This window comes from Ambystoma mexicanum, chromosome 3q (assembly GCF_040938575.1).
Source record: "Ambystoma mexicanum isolate Mex_15411 chromosome 3q, UKY_AmexF1_1, whole genome shotgun sequence".
Taxonomy (NCBI): Eukaryota; Metazoa; Chordata; class Amphibia; order Caudata; family Ambystomatidae; genus Ambystoma; species Ambystoma mexicanum.
In genome coordinates, this window is record NC_090926.1 from 1,037,769,124 (window position 1) to 1,037,791,035 (window position 21,912).

At 46.5% G+C, this 21,912-nt stretch overlaps 1 protein-coding gene across 1 annotated transcript in view; it reads left to right on the plus strand.

Moving 5' to 3' along the window:
* Positions 1 to 270: 270 nt before the first annotated feature.
* Positions 271 to 21,912, plus strand: part of LOC138583199 (galectin-3-binding protein-like) — a 64,252-nt gene continuing 42,610 nt past the window's right edge. The window contains exon 1 of the mRNA XM_069655225.1: positions 271 to 424. The gene's annotated coding sequence lies outside the window, so the exon portion shown is untranslated. The remainder of the gene's footprint in view (positions 425 to 21,912) is intronic.

The window sequence follows — 21,912 nt, forward strand, 5'->3', positions numbered from 1 at the left end:
AGAGGGGAATGCGCTTCTTTCCGAGTTTCGTTTCTTCAAGCTGTTGAAAAGGACGGGTTTCAGTTCTCCATTTATTGGAGGCCCGGAGATCACGTGCAACCGCAACTTCCCGAACCAAATCTAGAGAATCCACGAATTCCATTCACCCCTCCATCCCCGCTGTATATTTCCCCTTATTATGGTCTTACGTAGTTAACGTAAGCTGTGCTGTGATGGGTGTGCATAGCAGGCCCCATCCACCTCCAAGCTCATAGGCTGCTAGGCCTAATGCGTCCCAGTTAGCGAGGATTGGTTTTCGGGGGCTGGCGGAGGAGGGGCTATTGATGGAAGAGGAAGTGGGGGTGACTTGGATGGTAGAAAAGTCGAAACTCTCCCTGAGAAGAAGACAGACTGCCGTCACTCAGACCCAGGCACGCGCATTGAGGTAAGTGGAGACACCCAGAACTCAAAGCATGGCTGCTTTGCCCAGGCTGTGTGTATGTACTAGTAACTGCATTGTGGGGAATGGTGCGGCCAATATTGAAAGCTATTGGCAGTCGGCTGTAAGGATGTGCACTGTTCTACCCCTCCAGCCCCATGGTCTGGTGTGGGGACCAACTATCAAAAGTATATTTTAGAGATCAATACCAGAAAGGCGATGGAAGTCTTTCTTGAAAGTAGCAGCTTTAAAGTTTTACTGCGTTTGTTCAAGTACATTTTTCTGAACACAGTAAAACTTTAACAACGCCAGTTTCGGGGAAAGACTTCCCTCACCTCTCTGCCTAACAAAACATCAAGGGGTGCACCTAGGCTCAAATGTAGGTGGGGGCTTACTCTTCAAATGTTGGGAGAGGTGCTAACTTCAGAGATGGTGGGGAAGTGGCAAACATAGTTGTGTTGGGGCATCTAACTTCATTACTCATTGTATTGAGACTATTCTAGTCCAGCTTCAATCTTACAATCAGTTAACTACTCTCCCCTTTCAGTCCGGAAACACCCACTTCTTGCAGTTCCTGAAGGTCCTAGAAAGTGTGAAAATGGCAGATGGTGTGCAATGAAGGACTCAATATCATAGCATAACAGGACATAGCAGAGTGTGGGGCAGTACTCTGTATGGCCCACGCAACTTCATTGGCTGGGAGCAACAGGGGAGAAAATGTAATGTTGTTTCTACCACAGTTAGTCCGCTATACTAGAATCTCTGGTGCACTGACTGGCTGGTGAGACTATGGGGGTCATTACAAGGTTGGCGGTAAGGGGTTAATGGCGCTGGTAAAGGTGCTGGTGCCGTTAACCCCTTACTGCACATTACGAGGTCCTTACGAGGCTGGTTTTACCAGGCGCCCTTAGTGGGAACCGCTAAAGGACCAGCATTCTAACAACGGGCCCGTTGTTAGCATGGTCCCCATTCCCATTGAGCCCTATGGGGGCTGGAATGGGAATGGGGATGGGTTCCCTGAGTGGGGAAATACCAGGTCCTCCAAGGTTGGAATGGCCCGGTAATTCCTCATTCAGGGAACCCGGACCCTGTATGCGGTAAGGGGGTAGCCATGGTGCTAATAGCGCCATGGCTACCTCCAACCTCGTAATTACCACCTATGTCTGACTGTCGAATCACGTGATACAAGACTGGGGGAGGTCCAGTGCAGCAATAATGCAATTCTATGTCACAGTATTGGAGCCACCAGCAGAGGAGCACCAGGCTACACCAATTTGTCCCTATGCTCATTAAAAATGTCCTAATGTAAGGGTGTAAACGTAATCATTTAAAAGTACTCCGATTTTTGCAGTTGATGTCAGGGTGAGATTCCATTATTTGCCCGGGATCACACACTTACGCTAAACACTGAAGCAGGGATTTTTACCGACTCAGCAATTTGGGCTCGGACACCGTCTTCCACGCTTTACTTGGAACAAATATTTAAGTTTTGGATGTCAAGCCCTACAATAAAACTGTCCTATAGCGTTTACTTGAAAAATACACAAATTGCATAGTAAAGCATCATGACAACATGTACATTCTTATAGCAGCATGTTGGGCCAAAATAATATCAGTGTATCTTTATTTTCCACATCCTGAATGGAAAACTATAAGATGCAAAAGGCAAAAAATATCGATTTACCCTCTTTATTTTCAGCGCTTTAAGACACACAATAAAAAGTTGTGTCATAAACTCACTTAGGTTTGGAGATTTGTCACAAACCTCAAGCGTGTTGTTATGTATGGTTTTAAAAACATTCAACTAAGGACATCAAATCAAACTTTACTTTTTAGCATATCAAGCTATTAGACGTTATGGGTATGAATACCTTTTCAAAGGGTGCTTTATTTTGTTGCTTGCTTTAACTGTCACAGTTTTTCAAGGTGACTGGTGGTCTGTCAGATGGAAAGTCACCATCATGCATAAGAAAGGCTATGGTTCTGAGGACAAAAGAAACATGTTGTCGAGTTCATCAGGGCACTGGCTGCAGAGCCAGGGACGCAGCCTGTGTGTCACGGGGGGGGCTGTGATTCTCGGAAAGGGGAAGTGCTTGATTGTCCGACCCGAGCACATAGTCAATTTGTCTTTGAAGAAACAAAATGCACCCAGAAGCATGTTCCTGATTCTTTGAACTGTTAAAGGGCACATAGCCTGAGAATGTGGTATAATGCAGTATTCCTAAGTATTAAAAGCTGTCATGTAATTATAATTAGTTTTTTATTTAGCCCTTTACATAGGAAATGTTTACGTACATTACTAGTATTATCCCATCAAAGTTGGTAATCATTGATCGACCTTAGAAGGCTGAAAGACAGAGTTGGTCTTGCAGGGATTTGAACCTATGGCCTGCAGATCAAACACGCATCAGAGTAACTAGCCCTTAACCCACTGAGCCATCTTACCCGATTGTTTCAAGCGTTCATGATTGCAAGTTGTATCAGGGAATAGAGTTGTCGTGGTACAATGAAAAATAATCTGATTTCCCACGGAGAAATGTTATGGTGAAGAAACGCACGGGAATCCGGGTGGTCCTGACTCCTGAGTTCCACTACGTTTTACCGTCCAGAAAAAAAGCCGTAATGTCCGCAGACAAGTACGTGCATGCAAGGCGTCATTACTATGAAAGTCTGTGGATCCGCTTGCTTTTTAAACATGTTCAAATATGTCACTCTGCCTGCTTTTTACCCGACTTGTGTAAAGTAGCATAGGAAAAGTGTGAATTTTAGAGCTGCTAAACAGGCCCGGCTCCAGGGATTTTCATCTGGGTGGGCCACGGTTGTGATCAGGGGGGCCCAATTTCCATGGGGTGTGGGTCTACGAGTACCCTAAACAAAGTGCTGGCGTTGACCCAGATTTCCCAGATCCGTGATCCAGCAAAAAATGTCTTCACAGATCTGCAAAAATACATTTGCACCCGCTATAAAAAACAGTACATGCAAAAGAGAAGCAAGAAAAATAGTGTTGCAACATCAATCTACCTATCTTCCCTTCCCATCTGCTCTCCCCTTTCTGTTATATCTGATCCTCCTTCACCTTTCACCGTCCAGTCACCTTCCTTCAGCTGCCCTAACCACTGTTTCCATTTACCTCCCCGCCCATCTATTCCCACCAGCACCCAGCATGCGTTTCCTGGCCTGGCTTGGGAGAATTGAGGGTGATGCTTCCTCTTCCTCCTCTGAGAGGGCTGAGCAGTGAGGCCTCCAGTCTTTGTACCATCTCAGATGGTGTCGGCCCAACAATACCTTCCTGAGCACTGTGGCTGCTCCCAGTAGGCCCCGGAGGAGGTGCTTGTGGTACCTCGATCTTGTTGTGAAAGATAGACCCCCCACCACAGAATACCGAAGCAAGGAATAGCAGATTTTGTGTCCTACTAAATTACATTTTCTTTCAAACTTCTTTTAATTTCAAGAACAGAACATACCATGTCCAATCAATACAGGTAGTGTTGTTGATCTTAAGAATATTTCGAGCACAACAATATATCCTCCAATAAAATACACTGTATATACAATCATCGCTTCACCTACCCATTCCACAATCTCCCCCCTCCTTTCCAAATGAGTCCCATTCTGAATGTCTCCCATCAATGGTTCATGTACAAAATTACATTTTAGACACAACATGTTATTGTCTGTTGCATTTTTGCAGCACATTTTAATTGAGTTGAGAGTGCAAGGGAGTGCTAGGGCTGTAAGGGCTGCATCAGGAGGCAGACCTTGCTGTGTAGGGGTTTGCAGCCTCCTGATATCGCTCCTAGTGGGCCGTGCCCCTGCACATCATTGTCTGGTACATACTGTTTACATATTGGTTATAATATGCAATTGTCCATGATGAATCTGTTTGATGTGTTTACTTTGATTTGCTATTTAATGACACAATTTTGTTCAATAAATGTGGCCTGGATATTTTCAAAGTTAGGTGGGTGTGTGTCCTAATGCCTGTGCTGCCCATCTATTAAACCATGATTGAGGCTTTTTGGAATAGCTTATAGTGCAAACTGAATCACTTCTTGGGGCACCTAATTTTAACAGGTAAGGCATAGTGAAATAAAAAATATGCCAAGGATCACACACTTTGGTCAAGTGGTAAAGCCATAATTTGAGCCTAGCCTGAAATTTAGATACTTGATCACAGATCTTCCGAGCTCAAGTTGGTACAAATATGTGTTGAAGTTTGGCTTTGAATACCTAAAATAATACTAAATGTTATACAGATTACTTTAAAAATGCACAAGTCACATGAAAGACCAACCTGACAATGTATTCATCAATGTAGAAACATGTTGATGAAAAGATTAAGGGGGCAATTTTGTTTTGAATCCTAAATTGCACAGAGCGAAATTCTCCTGTTTGCCCTGTTTTTGAAAAAGGGGCCATTCATTAATTTTAATTGTTTCCACCAGGTACTGGAAAAGTAAAGAGTAAAACACAGGCGAAAATTGCTTTGGAATCTGCCCGCTTTTATCAGGTGTAAAAGTCAGGCAGATCCCATGGCAATCCATTGGTTTTCCACCAATGTAAAAATACATGCTGGTGGAACACCAATCGGATTTGGCAGGGGGACCTTGTTAAGTCTGATCTGCTCTCCAACTTCGCCTGTCCAATCATACAAAATCCTGCAGCTCATAAAAAGTGGAGCTAAGTGCATTTAGCGCCACTGCTTCCACTCCGCTTGACCTGGAAAATTATCCCCTATGACTGTAGCTTTATTTTCCCCATCCTAAATGGAAGCCTACAAGCTCCAACATATCAATTAATGAGAATTTACAAAAAATCTCACACAGACACAAAGTGAAATGAAATGCATGACAAGGTTATTGTGTCACATAGCTTGTTCTGTATCTCCTTACTTACTAATCACCCAACAATCACACTTAAATAGCTTCTTAAATCCCTATATACATTTTTTTAAAGTGCCACAGCAATGGTCACTGCCTTTTTACCTTTTCTCATCTCTAATCACTTCCTGTTGTAAATAATCTGCCTCTGAGACACGTTAAAAAGATCAGATCTGACTAGTAGGGCCTGTTCAGCCCTTCTGTTTGTATTTGAGGGGAGGGAGTAGAGCAGGGGGCACATTGGCATTTGTCCTTTGTTAAAATGTTAAATCCACCTCTGATTGCACTCTTTCGAAAATATTTAAATACTACTTTTTAGTTATAAAAGATGTACACCTTTTATTCTTTGCCCGTAACATTATAGAAAACTCTGTTTGCAGGTAAACTCTGTAAAGTTACTCAAACAGAATGAGGTTATCAAGTCAGTACTTATTAGTTTGAATCATAAAACGTTCTGGCAGAGTAGAGTAGGCTTCCAAACAAAGATGTATTCCATTTAGGTCAGAGCCCCACTGGTAAGTATGCATGACAAGATCTGAAACTGGTCAAAACTTGCCACCCTAGCCTTATCATTTTCAGGTAGGGCCTTGTTGGACCAGCTCAGTGAGTTGCAGCTTGATTCCCTAGGTGTAGCAAGAAAGACACCCACATCTGGGCATCAACACGTTCACTTAGGGAGACACACTCAACATGCATTGGGCTAGCCATCCGTTTGGGCTTTTGATTAGGCATGGATAGGCATTTTCCAGGTACTTCCATAAGGGTACCACCTGGCCATAAAATGGGAAAAGCTGGAAAATGGTGTCAGTAACTGGGCATACGATGGCATGGCAAAAGTCTGCTGATACCTATACGCATGCCAAAACTGCTGGCTTTGTGATTGCTTGTTTAAGACAGGACTTCAGTGTAGGTCAGAGGCATTGACAAATTGACAATGCCTAGATATAACACTAGCAGGCCCTATACAGCAACACGTTTGTTGTTACTTTGTGATAGAGCTCCCTCAAAGAGTTCCAGAAAGGTTAGGTTTTGGTGCTGGGGCATTAACATAGCCATGGCTAGTCATTAGCTGGGTAAATGACCAGACACACCCATAGGATGTGAGTTTCTCCTCACAGTTTATGCCATCCTATCTGTGTTCCACAGCATGCATTCTGGTTGTACCTAATATTGTTTGCATATCAGTCAAATTAATGTGGTTGCTCGTGTTCCAGTGCAGATGGAACATGGCTTAGCAATTGAGATTCAACTGCACCTTTTGGTGGTAGCACCAAAAGTCATTTGCTAATGGCTTGTCCCCGTCTCTAATCGCACAGACATACTAAAGAATGATGGCATGGAATGTTGCGCAGAGCAACAGTAGTGGTAATGTTTATTTCAAAGCATTGCATCTATCACTTTTTGATTTGTAACACTCTCCCCTACAGAATTACCAACCTTATCTTTTCACTTATACTCAAGTAGTTAATGCAGCAGAATATATACTTTGAATGTAATTTGTAAGGGTCCTCAGTCAGTTGGCGCACCTTCTGCAGAAATCTGTGATAAAGCAACTTTACCTGTCATTTATTGTTTGATATAGTTTACCATTTTATTAAGCATGATGTGAAAAACCATTATATTCCCACAAAAAACAAACATACTTTAAATTACAGAAACCAAAATTGTGATTTTAGGTTTCAGAAAATAGTTGCAGGCAGCATGCTTGAATAAGAGTGCTACTTCACCTAGAGGTGTGAATGGCCCTACATCTCCCTGGTCATTTGTACTTTCATGGCTGTGGGGGATAAATCATTGTCTAGGATAAGAAAACAAATCCTGGCCAGGCTCCTGCAATTCAGCCTCACAGAATGATGTCTCTGAGGTGGCTGCTGAATATATAGAGTAACAACCACCCCCACTCCCTCGGTTACCAGTGGTGTATAACACCACTGACATGGCCTTATTTCTAGGGGGGGCAGAGGCTGACTCTGGGGGGGGCTGGACCCCCTGTCCTCCCTGCTGGAACCGGGCAAGCTTCTAAATTATACTATACTCCTATATATACAAAGCAAGGAATGCCACTCAGCACTGCCAGCTTTTTAAATTGTACACGAGGTTCGGGGAAGCTCAACCTTACAGTGCAACCTTTGACCCAAGTCATGTCATGGGAAGTGACATCACAGGAAGTGACATAGCAGGCATGTGCTTGTGGGGGATGCACTGGCTAGGCATTGCTTTATTAATAACAGTCTCTTTCTACCTGGCCTTAAGCAATGTCTACAATATTTTAAAGGAATCATTATCAGCAGCATTTCTCTGGCAACCTTGCATGCCACACATTGCTGGCAGGACAAAGGCCGCCTTCTGTAATGAGGCAGATGAGATACAAAATTATGGAATGAATGGCTGCCAAGAGCAACGATAGTGGTTATGATTATTTCAAGGCCTTGCCTCCATGACTTTGGTAGTGCAAATAGGCTGTCAAGTATGGTGCTTGGACCCCAAGGTAATGTCTTTCTCTTACTCAATTGGATTACTATTTTTTTTTTCTGGAATGACTTATGATGCAGCTATTTTATATCCGCATTGAAATCCTGAGACTGTCTGAATCAGTGTATATGCTATTACAACCTTTTGATTATTTATTTATTCATGAATAATGTCTTTCTTTTAATGGTAGGGTGAGGGTTGTGAATAATGGAATGAGCACCAGGCCCATTATGCACTTAGTGATTTGAACATATAGTCCCTTTATTATTGGCACATCTGTCAAATACAAAGATCTGTGGTCATTCTTATGTTCTGAAAATGCTCTTTAGTTGTATGCAAAGCAGGCTGGAACCATCACTTGTCCTAATTGTGCCCTTCCTTTTTCGTATGGGGTATTTCAAAAGGTACAGTAGGAGTGTGCCAGATTGTCCATCTTGGAATGATGACCCCCATCGGTAAATAATTTATATGGGCAGTCTAGTTTTTTACAATGTGCTTTGCTCAATAAGACAAGTAAGGTGCCATTCTTATTATAGCGACCATATGTACTGGAAGTGATCATTAAAAACAAAAATTGCAATAAATATTTTTTAAAGAAACTGTTTGTTAGTATAATTAAATAATGTCTTTCTTGTAATAGCTGCTTTCACACAAAACCACAGCACCCCCTTAAGAAATATATTGCAATCTCTGGTTGCACAGCTGTCAGCAACGACTGGGGTGTCTCTAGCAAACATGCACCTGACTATGTAACTCTCACCTTCATGGAGAACGTCATAAAGTGAGACAAGAGAGGTAACAGAGGAAAACAAACTCACTCTGAGTAAACAAGTATTGGAACATAATGTATACACTCCTGCTACTAAGGACAAGGAGCAGCCAACTTTCAACTTCATGCCCATCTCGGAAGAAGAACTAGCTAAAACCATTGCTCAACTCAAAAGTAAGAGCTGTAAGGGAGACCCTTGTTCCTCTATCATGATTAAGGAGTGCTCCCTTATTCTAATTCCGGCACTGACCAAATTCGTTAATGCCTCTTTTGCTCAAAATACGGTCCCAGACAATATAAAAAATGCATGGATTACACCACCTTTGAAGAAACCTAACCTCTGTCCACTAACACTGTATAACTACAGACCCATCACTAATACCACCTTCCTATTCAAAATGTTGGACAGAGTGGCTTACAATCAAATCTCAATATTTTTAGAGCAGAATCAAATTCTTCATGACTACCAATCAGGTCTTCAAATTAATCCTTCAAATTAATACAAATGCCTCCCTGAAACTTGAGGAGAACCATCTCCGGTTCCGGAAGCACCTCAAAACCTTCCTCTTTGCCGCCGCTTTCTCTCCCCCTCTCCCCTGCTAATACTACTGAAACTGCACTGAATCTGCAACTGGGCCACTCACCGTTCTCGGTCCTTGGCCCCGCCACTCTCCCCTGCACTGCCTCCATGGCAACCCCTGCACTACGGGACTGTGTCTGTATCCCTACAGCCCCCCTTCCCAGCACTTGTCTGAACTTACTTCACACTTGCCACCAGCTGGCCCTTGTTATTGATCCTGTTTGCTGTATGCTATTAACCCTGTACTGCACTTTCCCCTCTCCCTTTCCCCCTTGCACTTTTCCCTTTCCCTCTACCCTTTGCACTTGCGCCATCTGAATGACACCTGGCCTAGTAGGATCGTTGTCTGTCTCCCCTTGTTCCCCCCCTGCCTCGTTGCGCCTTGAAACACTTGTGTATAGGCACATTACAAATGCCATATCATATCATATCATAATCACAGAACCGAGACGGCTCTCCTAGCCTTAAAATCACATCTTCTTCAAGGTATGGACAAAGAGCAAATCTCCCTACTTATGATTCTTGACCTCTTGGCAGTCTTTGACCTGGTGGACCATTCTATATTGTCCACCAGGTTAAGGGACAATGCCAAGTTCTCCACTGAGGCTACACAATGGATCTCCTCTTTTTTGAAGAGTAGGCAAGTAAAAGTTGCAAGCGACATCACAGAAGCCAAACCTACTACCCTCCTCTACGGAGGCCCGCAGGGAGCATGCGTTTCCCCATGCTTCTATAATATTTTTATGAAACCTTTATTTCACATGCTCGAACAGGAAGGGATCATATTTGCGAATTACTCTGACGAGACGCAATGCGTCATCACCATCTCAGGTTTGCACCGTGAGGATGAAATCCTTATCAACAAAGTGTACCAAAAGATACAAAACTGGATGGTGGCAATTGGTCTGGCTATCAACAGTTCAAAAACCAAGATTTTGTTCATTGGGTCGGAGGCCAAACTTGAGAAATTGAGCCCGATATATAACAACTTCAATATAGACAATTGTAATATTGAGGCCATGAGTAAGGTGAAGACCCTGGGTGTCTATTTAGACAAAAATCTGAATATGAAAGCCCAGGTAAACAGTTTGATCTCCTCCTCTTCTTACTTTATCAAACTGTTTCGCCACCTCCGACCCTTTATATGGGTTTACATGTGCTCCCGATCTGGGCTAGGGTATCCTTTAGGCTACTACTTATTACCCATAAATGCCTGTTGGGCCAAATACCCGCCTACCTCAAGGAAGCCATCATAATAAAACACAGCTCCAGGTCTTTAAGATCAGACAATACCAACCTTGTCATCACCATTCAGTGTAAGACCAACAAGGCACGGAATGGTGCCATTGATATAGCGGCCCCCCTGGCATGGAATGCCTTATTGCCCACGTTAAGAACCATATCGTCGACAGAGGTTTTCAAGAAAACTCTTAAGACAGTGCTCTTCTCCTAAGGTCTACTTCTCCTGACAAAACTCTTAAAGCCACCTCATCCAGATTAATCTTTTGCCCCTGTGGTCCTGTGCCTCTCCTAGACGTTTGTTATGTTCAGTTCAATGTATGTGAGTCAGCGCCCATAAGCCTTCGGGTACCAGGAGCACTTTATAAATCTTTAAACATAAACAAAGAGAAACAGAGAGGCACCCAGGGACTACAGTGCAGAATATTCACTCTTTGTTCAGTGCAGAAAAAATAATTGCAAAGAAATTCACCGTTAATATATATATGTCAAAAAGGAACTGATAGTATGTTTAGAAAAAAGAACCATGGTTCATTTGTGTTGCACGGTGAGCTTGGGAGTTAGTGGGGGGATCGTGGGTGGTTACTCAATGCATTTTGCTATTATACTGAATTTTAAACAAATGACAATTTAAAAATGAAACCTGCAGTAAAAAATGAGCGTTAAAAACACAATGAACTGAGGCAGAGAGAAAGAGAGCGCAGGGTGTGTGTGAGAGGCAAGAGAACGCTAGATGAGCGGATGGTATGATGGATATAGCTGGTTTGAATGTCATTTGTTAGGTACCTCAGTTGGTTGATGCACCTCCTGCAGGGACCTGGGCACATGCTGCAGGTTTTATGTTGGATGTGCTGGCAAATCATTCCATCTTTCTGAAGATGATACAGATGTTGCGTAGCAATCACGATTGTGTAGGCATGCGCGAGCCGCAGAGAGGCTCGCGCATGCGCATGTATTATTAAAGGCGGTGCGCCGGCAGTTCGCGCCGGCGACCGGAGCAGACACACGTCTCCGGCGTCCTCTCTCGGTGTGCCTGCCTACGTGTGTGTGTGTGTGCGCGAGTGGGGCCCCTGCACGCCCTAAGGCCCATAACACTGGCGACGAGGGCGGACACGGAGCCATCCTCCGCTCCAACGACATCGGAGTGAAGGAATGCTACTGCGCGTGTATCGATCGGATGCACGCGCATAGCTGGTGGCCATTTTCTTTATCCTCTCTACACGTGGATTGCAGTGGTTGCGGCCCGAGAGGGTGCTCGTGCGCCATCTGCCTCCTGCACTGCTCCAGAGAAATGTTTGGAACCACCACAGCCCAAACACCACAGGGTTGTGGTAAAGACAAGAAAGAGGGTGTGAAAGCACTCTGAAGGTCACCAGTTTCCTCGACTCCTACCAGACAAGAATCACTGTGAGTACACAATGGGGGAAGAAGGAGAGGAAGAAGACAATGCTGTCGCCCCAATACCTCGCAGAATGCATAGTACTCTGGCCCCCATGCCTGAATTTGATACTACGTGGCCCCCATCCAAATTAGGGCCGAAGTGAATCACATGGATTAAGAAGCTTGAAATGTTTTTTAGAGCCTCGGGGGAAACTGAAGATGAGGCGAAGATTGCCATCATGGTCTACTCTGCAGTGACCGAGGTTCAACGCATATATGACACTCTCAACATTCCAGCAGCGAATTATGATGCGGTCAAGCAAGCCTTCCGTGACCACTTCCTTCCTATGGCAAATGTTGACTTTGACAGGTTTGTCATGGGCGCTGAGAAACAATTGGAAGAGGAATCATTGGACCAGTTTTGCGCTTGTCTGAGACAACTAGCGAGCTCCTGCAGATGGGTCAACGAGGAAGAAATGGTTCGCAACCAATTGCTGCAAGGTTGCTGCTCAGGGAAACTGAGGAGACAAGTTCTAAGAGAACCTGGACTGACTCTGCAGCACATTCTGGACATGGGGAGAGCGTACGAACTGGCGGAGGCAAGAGGGGTGAAAATGGACACGCTCCAGGAAGGAGGAAGAGGCATATGCAATAGGACGTTCGGCCACGGGGAAGGCGAGATGGACACCAAAGAGAAGCGAAAGGCCCACTACGCAAGGGAATGTCTCATCGTGTTCATACTGTGGATACAATCTGCCACATGCGTGAGAGTGCCCAGCAAAGTCAAGGACCTGTGGTCGATGCGGCACACTGGGACACTATGCGAGAGTGTGCGGGGCAACAACGCCAGCTACAGTCTTGAGAGGACCAGAGAGAGCTGGCAAGAGCATCACTGGAAGAGTAAGGGGTGTGTCCTCTGTCGAACAAGGAATGCAAGATCTCAATATCACGGAAGAGGAGGAGGAAGGTGAAGAAATATTTTTCATCTCAAGCATTGCGCAAGGCCCTGGGGACCGTCGACAACCCAAATGCACTGTCAACATTAGTGAGATGCCAACGCCGGTCCTCATAGATAAGGGGCGTCCGTCTGGTGGACCAGGAAGAACATTACAATGCTCTTCCTGGTCCACCGAGGCTGACAAATTCCACAGCGCAAATCTACGCATTCGGAGGGGATACACCTCTCCCCATCCAAGGAGTGTTTGTGGCCCCAGTCTCTCATGGTCAAAACAGAATAAAGGCGAGGTTTTTCGTCACCAGCGTAAGCCCACATTCTCTCCTAAGCTGTGCCGCGTCAGAAGTGCTAAACATTGTACACTTCACTCTTGCTGTGTATTTTACCGATCTGGACCGCCTATTACAGCGTTTTGGGAAGTTATTCACTGTTATTGGCAAACTCAAGGCAGAACCCATACGGCTGCACATAGATGAGCCCGTAGGGCCGACTGCGCTTAAACATCGCTGTATCCCTTTTCATCTCAGGGAACAAGTTGTGAAAGAGCTACAGTCACTGGTGAACAACGACATATCCAAAGGGTAGATGGACCCACTCCCTGGGTCTCCCCAATTGTGGTGGCTGAAGGCAGGCGTCCCCGGCCAGCACGATCCTCCCCGCAATGAGAGACAATGAAGGACTCTCCCAAGTCGGGAATAAGGCCAAGACAGAGTGCGGGTGAGCTTAAATGGGAGTTTATCAATCAGAATATGGCATGCAAAGAACTCTGCAAACTCCGAGAGCGCTCTGTCTGACAATAGCAAAGACAGGCGTATATATTTACAAAAAACGTCATAAGAACCTACATACTATAGGGGGCACAAGTTCAATGGGATTGGGTGGCGATGACTAACTATAGGTGCTGCTGCGATGTGGTTGGCCGTAGCTGGAGAACGTCACTGGTCAGCCTCGTGGGTTGGGCTGGGCCTGGCAGGTTGGCAGAGTTCATCCGGGCGGTGCTGTTGTGCCATCGCGGCCAGTGTCAGAGATGAATGTCGTTTCCTGACTTATTTGCCCTAGGCCATGCACACCGCAGTCATTCAGTCATTGCAATATTATCTTCTTTAGTAAATCTTCCAATAGGTTATTCTACAGGTTAATGCAACACAGGAGGAATGCACCTTGTGAGGGGTCTAATGGTCATTCGTCAGGGCATGGTTACCAGTGTCCTGTTGACCGGAGCCATAGGTTGAGGGGCTAAGCTTCAGGGCATGGGACGGACGGTACAAGCCCCCCTGTCTTGTTAGATGTGGTTATAAATGTGCCGCTGTGTGTTGCCACAGTGTTGGGTGTCCTGATTGCACAGGGCCATAAGTCTAAGATGATCAGGTGGGTTGTGGGGTTTACGAGGGGGCGCCTTTGGAAGTGTGGGTTCAGGCAGAGGTTTACTGCTGTGCTGTAAATAATGCAGGTGGCGGCCCGTGGCCTTGGGTGCTGCAGAGGGGGCTACACATCTTTGAAGCGGCTCCAGTCTAGTTGGGGGAGGTGGGGCAGCGCGGCGCGGGCCTCTGCTCTCATGTTTGGCAGTCTCCGCAGGGTGGGAAGGGAAATGGCCTTGCACATATTTACAAAGGTATCTTCCTTGTGTGTTGCCGGTTTTTGGAGGCGAAAACATCACAATCATTAGAACACTTTATAATATTTGTTTGAATTACTTGAAAACATACATTTCATTTTGCTAGAGGCGTTTCAATTATATCCAGTCTGAGCACCTTATTCGTACACTATGTTTCAACAATTACAATATTTAGCTATATGCATATACATTTGCAGTAAGTGAGGTAGTATTGAGGTTGGTGGAGTACATAGAAAGTGACCCGCCACCATATGTGACGGTGGTGGCATGTAAGGGGTTTAGACATACACGCGTGACGAGTGCATTCTCGCACACCCTTCACATGTGCCCCCTCTATGGTTACATTCGTTTTCTTGTGTACTCTAGCAGCATTAGTTCAGTTATGGCGCGGGGCCGCTGGGTGTACGGTTTTCAATGATACATATAAGGAACACTCCCCCGGAATGCGTTTATCATTTGCACACCCCTGCAGGTGTGTGGGTCCTTCATGGCTGGTGTCATACACAATTTTACAGGTTTCTTTAGTAAAAGTGGTTGTATGGAAAGGATATACGTGTTAAAAGTGGTTTTTGACATTCATATTTGGGTACCTTTCTGCTTTCATCGGATGACCGTTCTACAGATCTTCCCATCACCCAGGCCTCGCTGACCGGGTCACTCTGGGAGCAGTGATACACTGCGGACGGTGAAATGTTACAGTGTTAGTATCTTATGGTAGCTCATGTCCGTCCTGTTCGTGGGAACGTGCTCACAGCGGATCTGCCAGGGTGCTGCGGCGACAGGGATAATTGAAACTCTCCAAGGGTGGGGGTCGCGCTGCAGTGCGCCACGCTCACACCATCTTTATTAGACAAAATGGTTTCTGAGGCCTAGCTAAATTCAATACGTGTGGGCAATGTCTTTAGCAGGTGAGCCATCCACCACCTGGGCCCGGGTGGTAAGGAGGGGACGCCCGATGAGCCATGGCCCTCACCTGGGGTGGAGATGTAGGCCAGGGGGGGTCTTTTGGACCACTCCTCCCCTACATGGCCCCGAAGCCGAAACAACCAGGGGCAGTACGCATCTGCGTAGATATGAGGCTGCCCAATGTAGCGATCAAACGGGAACGCCATCTCACACCGACCCTAGATGACATCGTCGGAGAGCTCCAGGGAGCCAGGGTCTTCTCGAAGCTAGACCTAAGGTCAGGCTACCACCAGTTGGAACTCCACCCCGAGTCCAGGTATATTACGACCTTTCCGACCCACAAGGGGTTGTATCAGTACAAAAGACTCAGCTTCGGGATCTCATCCGCAGCAGAGGTCTTTCAGAATGCCATCAGAGGGGCACTGTCAGGACTAAAAGGGGTCATCAACATGTCAGATGACATCCTAGTTTACGCGAAATCAGAAGCAGAACACTTGAAGCGCCTCGAGCACACTCTGGAAAGACTATGCAGTGTCGGTTTAACCCTACACAAGGAGAAATGCGAATTTCTGAAGGACAGGCTTGAATTTTTCAGATTTATATTTCATGCTGGAGGGATTTCCCCGGATCCGGAGAAGGTAAAAGACATCCGAGATGCATCACCACCAGCGTCCCCAGCCGAAGTAAGAAGTTTCTTAGGGATGGTCAACTATTGTGGCCGTTTTATCCGAGATCTAGCCTCCCTATCAGAACCACTGAGGGCGCTCACCAGAAATGATGTGGCGTGGACATGGACAGGGAAGGAACAAAGAGCGTTCACCACCATCAAACATGCCCTGTCGGAGCAAGAAACAATGGCATACTTCCACCCCGGTCGCGAGTCGGAGATCGTAGTTGATGCTAGCCCGGTAGGACTGGGAGCAGTCCTCATGCAAGCAGACCAACAAGGGACCATGAGGCCCATCGCCTATGCCAGCAAGGCCCTGACCGACACTGAGAGGTGCTACTCCCAAATAGAGCGAGAAGCCTTGGCCATACTATGGGGGTGTAAACATTTCAGAATATACATTCTAGGGAAGCCAGTTGTTGTGGTGACTGACCACAAACCCCTCATCCCAATACTGTCTGGAACATCGTCCAAACCACCTCCGCGCATAGAAAGGCGGATGTTGGCCCTCATGGAATATGGGGTCAAATTGCTATATCGACCAGGGACACACAACCCGGCGGACTACCTGTCGCGCCATCCGGGCACCGGGAGGCCCAGGGACTCACTGGAGGTGGTGGACTGCGTAGAAGCCGTACATCTAGTAGTGGAGGCAGCACTGCCTGTTGCCCTGACGCGTCAGGAAATTGCAGATGAGTCCAATAGCGATGAAGCATTCCGCAAAATAAAAGGTGCGGTGAACACAGGAGAATGGCGGGAGGTCCTCCTAGACAACTCCCGAAGGACTGCGGAAGCACAAAGAGATCTGCAGGCACTCTGGAAGGCACGCCACAAACTGTCGGTGGCGGATGATGGAAAACTGCTAAGAGGGCACCAGATCGTAATACCAGGGGTGTTAGTTGAGAAAGTCCTACAGCTAGCCCACAAGGGACATCAAGGAATGGCCAAGATGAAAGCTCGCCTCAGGTTGAAAGTTTGGTTTCCAGATCTGGAAGGAAGGGTGGAGAAATTTGTGAAGGCCTGCATCCCATGTCAAGCCGCAAGCCCTGTGGAGAAGGCGCCACCCATTCAGGCCATGGAGAGTAGTGACCGCCCATGGGGGACAGTGCACGCGGACTTCGGATCCACGGGCCGAGGTTTATACTTTCTGGTGGCGACAGACCAGTGGTCACGATACCCAGAGGTGGAATTGGTCGAATCCACATCCAGCGACCACACCATTTTGGCCATGGACAAAATATTCGCCACACATGGATTCCCTCTCGAAATTTGCTCGGACAATGGGTCACCGTTTCAGTGCCAACATTTTGCTCAATACTGTGAGGACAGGGGAATAAAACATCGCAAAATAAGCCCACTATGGCGGAGAGCAAATGGCGAGGTGGAGCGATTTATGCGAACGCTTAACAAAGTGTTCCGCATATCGGTGAATGGGGGAGAAGACCTCCGGCGAAATCTGGTCGAGTTCCTCAGAGAGTATCGCACAACCCCACACCAGTCCACCGGAGTGGCACCCGCAGAAGCCCTTTTCAAAAGAATACCAAGAGGCCTACTATCTAAAGTTGAAGGAAGACCACCAGGAGAGATCGACAACCGCAACGTGCGTGCAGCGAGGGCCACTCCGAATGAGAAAGAGACCACACGGCGGAGACTACCCAAGAGTGCGATCGCTATAGGGGACACCGTGCTGGTGCGCAACAGGAAGCCAGAGGGGAAGTTATCACTGCCATATGAACCACAACCACTGGGCGTGACCCACGTCAAAGGGTCGATGATCACAGCCGCCAATGCAAGAGGGACTGTCACCAGAAATATTTCATTCTTCAAGCGCATAGAGACTGCAACCCCTGAAGCAGCCGTCAGAGATGACCCCGACCCGATCACGGGAGTGCCGGTGGAAGACGACGGGCAACCAGAAGCTCTGGCGGCACCCGAGGACCTCGACGCCGGAGCACGCAGGTCCCGAGCCGGGTGGGGCGCAAGCCACCGCTGAGGTTCCAAGACTTCATCATGGACCCTACCTCATAATTAAGGCAGAGGCATTGTGAAAGTTATGATGGACCCTGTTGGTCCCCATGTTTGAGAATGTTGATTTTGTTTTGGGGGGAAAAGGAGGGATGTTGCGTAGCAATCACGATTGTGTTCGCATGCGCGAGCCGCAGCGAGGCTTGCGCATGCGCATGTATTATTAAAGGCGGTGCGCCGGCAGTTCGCGCCGGCGACTGGAGCAGAAACACGTCTCCGGCGTCCTCTCTCGGTGTGCCTGCCTACGTGTGTGTGTGTGTGCGAGTGGGGCCCCTGCACGCCCTAAGGCCCATAACAACAATGAGTAACACTGAGTTGGCACCAGCCCCCGCGTAGTCAGCACCACTGATGCAATTGCTGCAATGCAGTCGGAGCTGCATGTGTTCACTATTGCAGCAAGGTTCATTTCGCAGTCTCTGGCAACATATCACCGAAATCCTTCCATTTGGAAAGTAAAGGTGAAACCATTTCTCGTGCGGTTGAGAACCCCAGTTGCAGTGGCAACACCCCACAGACCAACTTGGCTATGGTGCGCGCGCGTGCATATATATATATATATATATATATATCTTGTTTCCTATATGTTCCAATGTACAATTGCACAAACACAAGATTGAGCATGTTTCATAATTAGTAAACCTGTGTATGCATCTCGTTTGCGTGCACTGTCTTTGAGAACCAGGCACAACACATGTAACTCGTTAATTAACTGGACAATTGTTCTGCAGTAAATGCTGCAACAGGGGCAGGAGGTGCAATTTCCCTCTTTCCAATGCAAAGTGCTCCAATGTGTTCCGCTCTAGGTTTAGCACACAGCGTGAGTGATAAAAGCGAAGAACAGGTTCTCCTTTGTGGCCATACTATATTTATATGACATTTATTTCCTGGCCATAAGATGGCAACAGCTGGAAAATGATGCAATTCCCTGGGCCCAGGAGGGCAGTCCCTGGTAAATGCCTGTCTAATATCCATACACCAGCCAGAACGTTTGGTTTTGATAATCCTTGTTTTTAACAGGATTGCAAAGAAGAGATGTAAATCAAGTGGTTGAAGGCACCCCTCGTTAAGACATTGTTATTGCACCAAAGGAGCATTTACAGCTGCAATTAAGCCATTAACTCTCAGCAAACCACTTAGAAATAGCACAGTTAGGCCAAAGTTTGTGTTATTGCTTGATAGAGCTGGCTCAAAGAAATCTCGCGAGGTTGTGTTTTGGGTGGGAAGAGCGGGCAGTGGGTTGGAATGGCAACAGGCATTACCATGGCCATGAGCAACCAATAAGTAGGTAAATAAGCAAACACCCACAAGCTGTGTGCGTCTCCCCCGAATTCCAAGTTGTACGCAAATTAAATAGTTTCGGCTTTTATGTGCCACCTGGTAGCCACAACTAAAAATAACTCTGATTGACCCATTGCTCAGAAATGACTACAGTTAGAAAATGACTTAATATAACATTTTTATTTTTTAATTTATTTATATATAGGGAGGAACAATGCTCTTTTGATCACAAAAGAATGTAGAATAGATAGGAAATCAGGTTTGGTGGGAAGCAGTGAGCTTCTTAAAAAGTGGTGAGCTGGAGTGACATTATGACCAGGTTGTGGAGCTGAGCAAATGGAACAGTCACCAGGGACACTACATGACTGGACTTCCCAAGATTAAGGACAATCAACATTAGACATTTTTAAGTGCAGGTAGGCATTACGGCCAGCTGTGTTAGGGATGTGACCATGATGGGTGAAGTGCTGGAGTGGTGACAGAGAAAGTGAGGGACAGAGGCAGGTTAGAGGTGAGGGAAAATGGTTAGCTAGCAGGCAGATGCGAGGTAGGTTCAGAGGATAACTCGGAGGCAAGGGGGTAGGCTTTTAGTCTGGTTTTGAACAAATTGATGTGGACTGTTTCTTGAATGTCCGGAAGAAGAGAATTTCATGCAAGTGGAACATGAAGAGAGAAAGAGCGGAAAAGCGAGAGAAACGACAGGGAGGGCGAGATGCCACCAGGACAGCCAAGGAGGCAGAGCAGAGATTACTAGAATGCTAGTAGAGTTAGAAAGAGGAGGATAGATATGATGGTGTCTTAACATGGGGTAGATTTCGGAACCAGGAAACGAAATTGAAATCTAGCCCTGTTTTGCATCATCAGCCATCCAACCTGATAATGGTACAAGGAAGTAGGTGTGAAGTGAGGGAGTTCAAAGAGAGTCCTGGTAGCGAAGTTCATAATCTTGTTGAGAGGACAGAACGTATAGTTGGGGAGACCAAAGAGGATGCTGGCACAGTAATCCCGTTTAGAGAAGACAAGAGTGGTTAAGAGATACTTGGCGGTATTGAAAGGAAGGAGTGCCTGATTTCTCTAATATTTAGGAGGTTAAGGAGAGCCGCCTTTGCAATTTTGGAAATATAGATAGAGAAGTTGTGAGAAGTGTCATGACGCAGAGGTTTCAAGATGAAAAAGAGTAGGGGAGCGTGTCGGTGAGAACTGGATAGACAGAAGAAGAGAAGAGAGAGAGTGTTTGGCTGGGAAGAAGAGCACCTTTGTTTTGGTAGAGTTTAACATCACAGAGTGGGAAGCCATCAAATATTGAATAGCAGAGAGACAGTTTGAAATTTTGATAGAGAGATCTGAGGAGAGTTCAGGAAAAGAGAAGAAGATTTGGGTGTCGTCCGCAAAGAGTTGATATGAGAACCCAAAGGAGGGGACCCAAGACAGAGCCTTATGGACACCAACAGTTAGAGGAGTGAGTTGATAGGTATTGCTCCAGGAGACAGAGAATTCGCAAGGTTCCAGATAGAATACAATCCAGGCAAGGGCTTGATCACAAATCCCAAGAAATTAGAGAGTACGAATGAGTTCAGAGGGATATACAGTGTCAAAGGAAGCAGACAGGTCAAAGGTCAATCTCTGAGTTTCATCTGCAAAGCCATATGTCAGCCCATCACAGGAATAAGAGAGTGTGGGTCAGGACACAGAGTGCGGGTCAGGACACTGATCTTTTACAGACCATTGTGAAGGTCACACAGGATTGAGGAGCACTGATCGAGATATGTGTGGGTCCCGGTGGTATAGTGTCAGGGAGTGCAAATTGTTTTGTGTTGGCGGAGCTCTGTCAGTCAAGACCAGAAGGGGTTCTGCCGGGCAGAATAGAGTTACACTGGCCGAGTTGCGTGTGGGCATATGAAGGTTGCTTTGGTGCACATAAGAGGTATCTTTCGTTGGAAATCCTTTCAGGCGAGGGTGATTGATTTTGCACACATGGGGTAAATGGAATGTCATGTTTGTCGAAAGGCAGGGCTAGAAGCAGGGGTGCTGCTAGATCTGAAAAAGATCCGGGGATACACTAATTTCGTACTGTCGGGACACAGGGCTAGCTAGCCTTTTGGTTGCAGCCCCTGAGCTTCTATTCAGGGCTACAACCAAAAGACCTGGGTCTACAGCCCCCCTGCCTCCCATACTCTCCCCAGCAACCCTTCTGGCTAGAAGTACTTCTCACAGAGAGCCGCCACTGCAGTCTCCGGAAAAGCCAGGTACAAACGTCCATCCCCGACCTTTGAAGGGTTGTTCAGAGGGCCCAAAACAAGGCCATGAGGCCACCGGTTTCACACAGCTATGACTGGAGCTGCACCAGCATCGTGGTACTTTTTCTTCTTCGTGTGCCTGGGGGCAGAAGGCCCTCCCTTTGTGGAGGTGAATGCCGGCTATTGCTACCTGCCCTGTTTGACCTTTGCCGGTTCATTTGCATAATACAAATGTTCTATTAAATAGTGTGGCGCTAATGACGCAAAACCAAGACTTCTGTACTTTTGATACTTATTTTTGCCGCTATTTATAAAGTGAAATCTACATAGACTCCTGGTGCTTGGAGTTGGTAGTTATCACGGGAAGCCGCTTTTGTGTTTCCCTATTGGGGGTCCAGGTGGGCCTTGGGGCGTGGTGTGTGAAAGCCACTCCTTTCAGAGTTGATTTTTGCCTCTGGGGTCTCTTTGCCTCGGTTATACATACTGCCCTA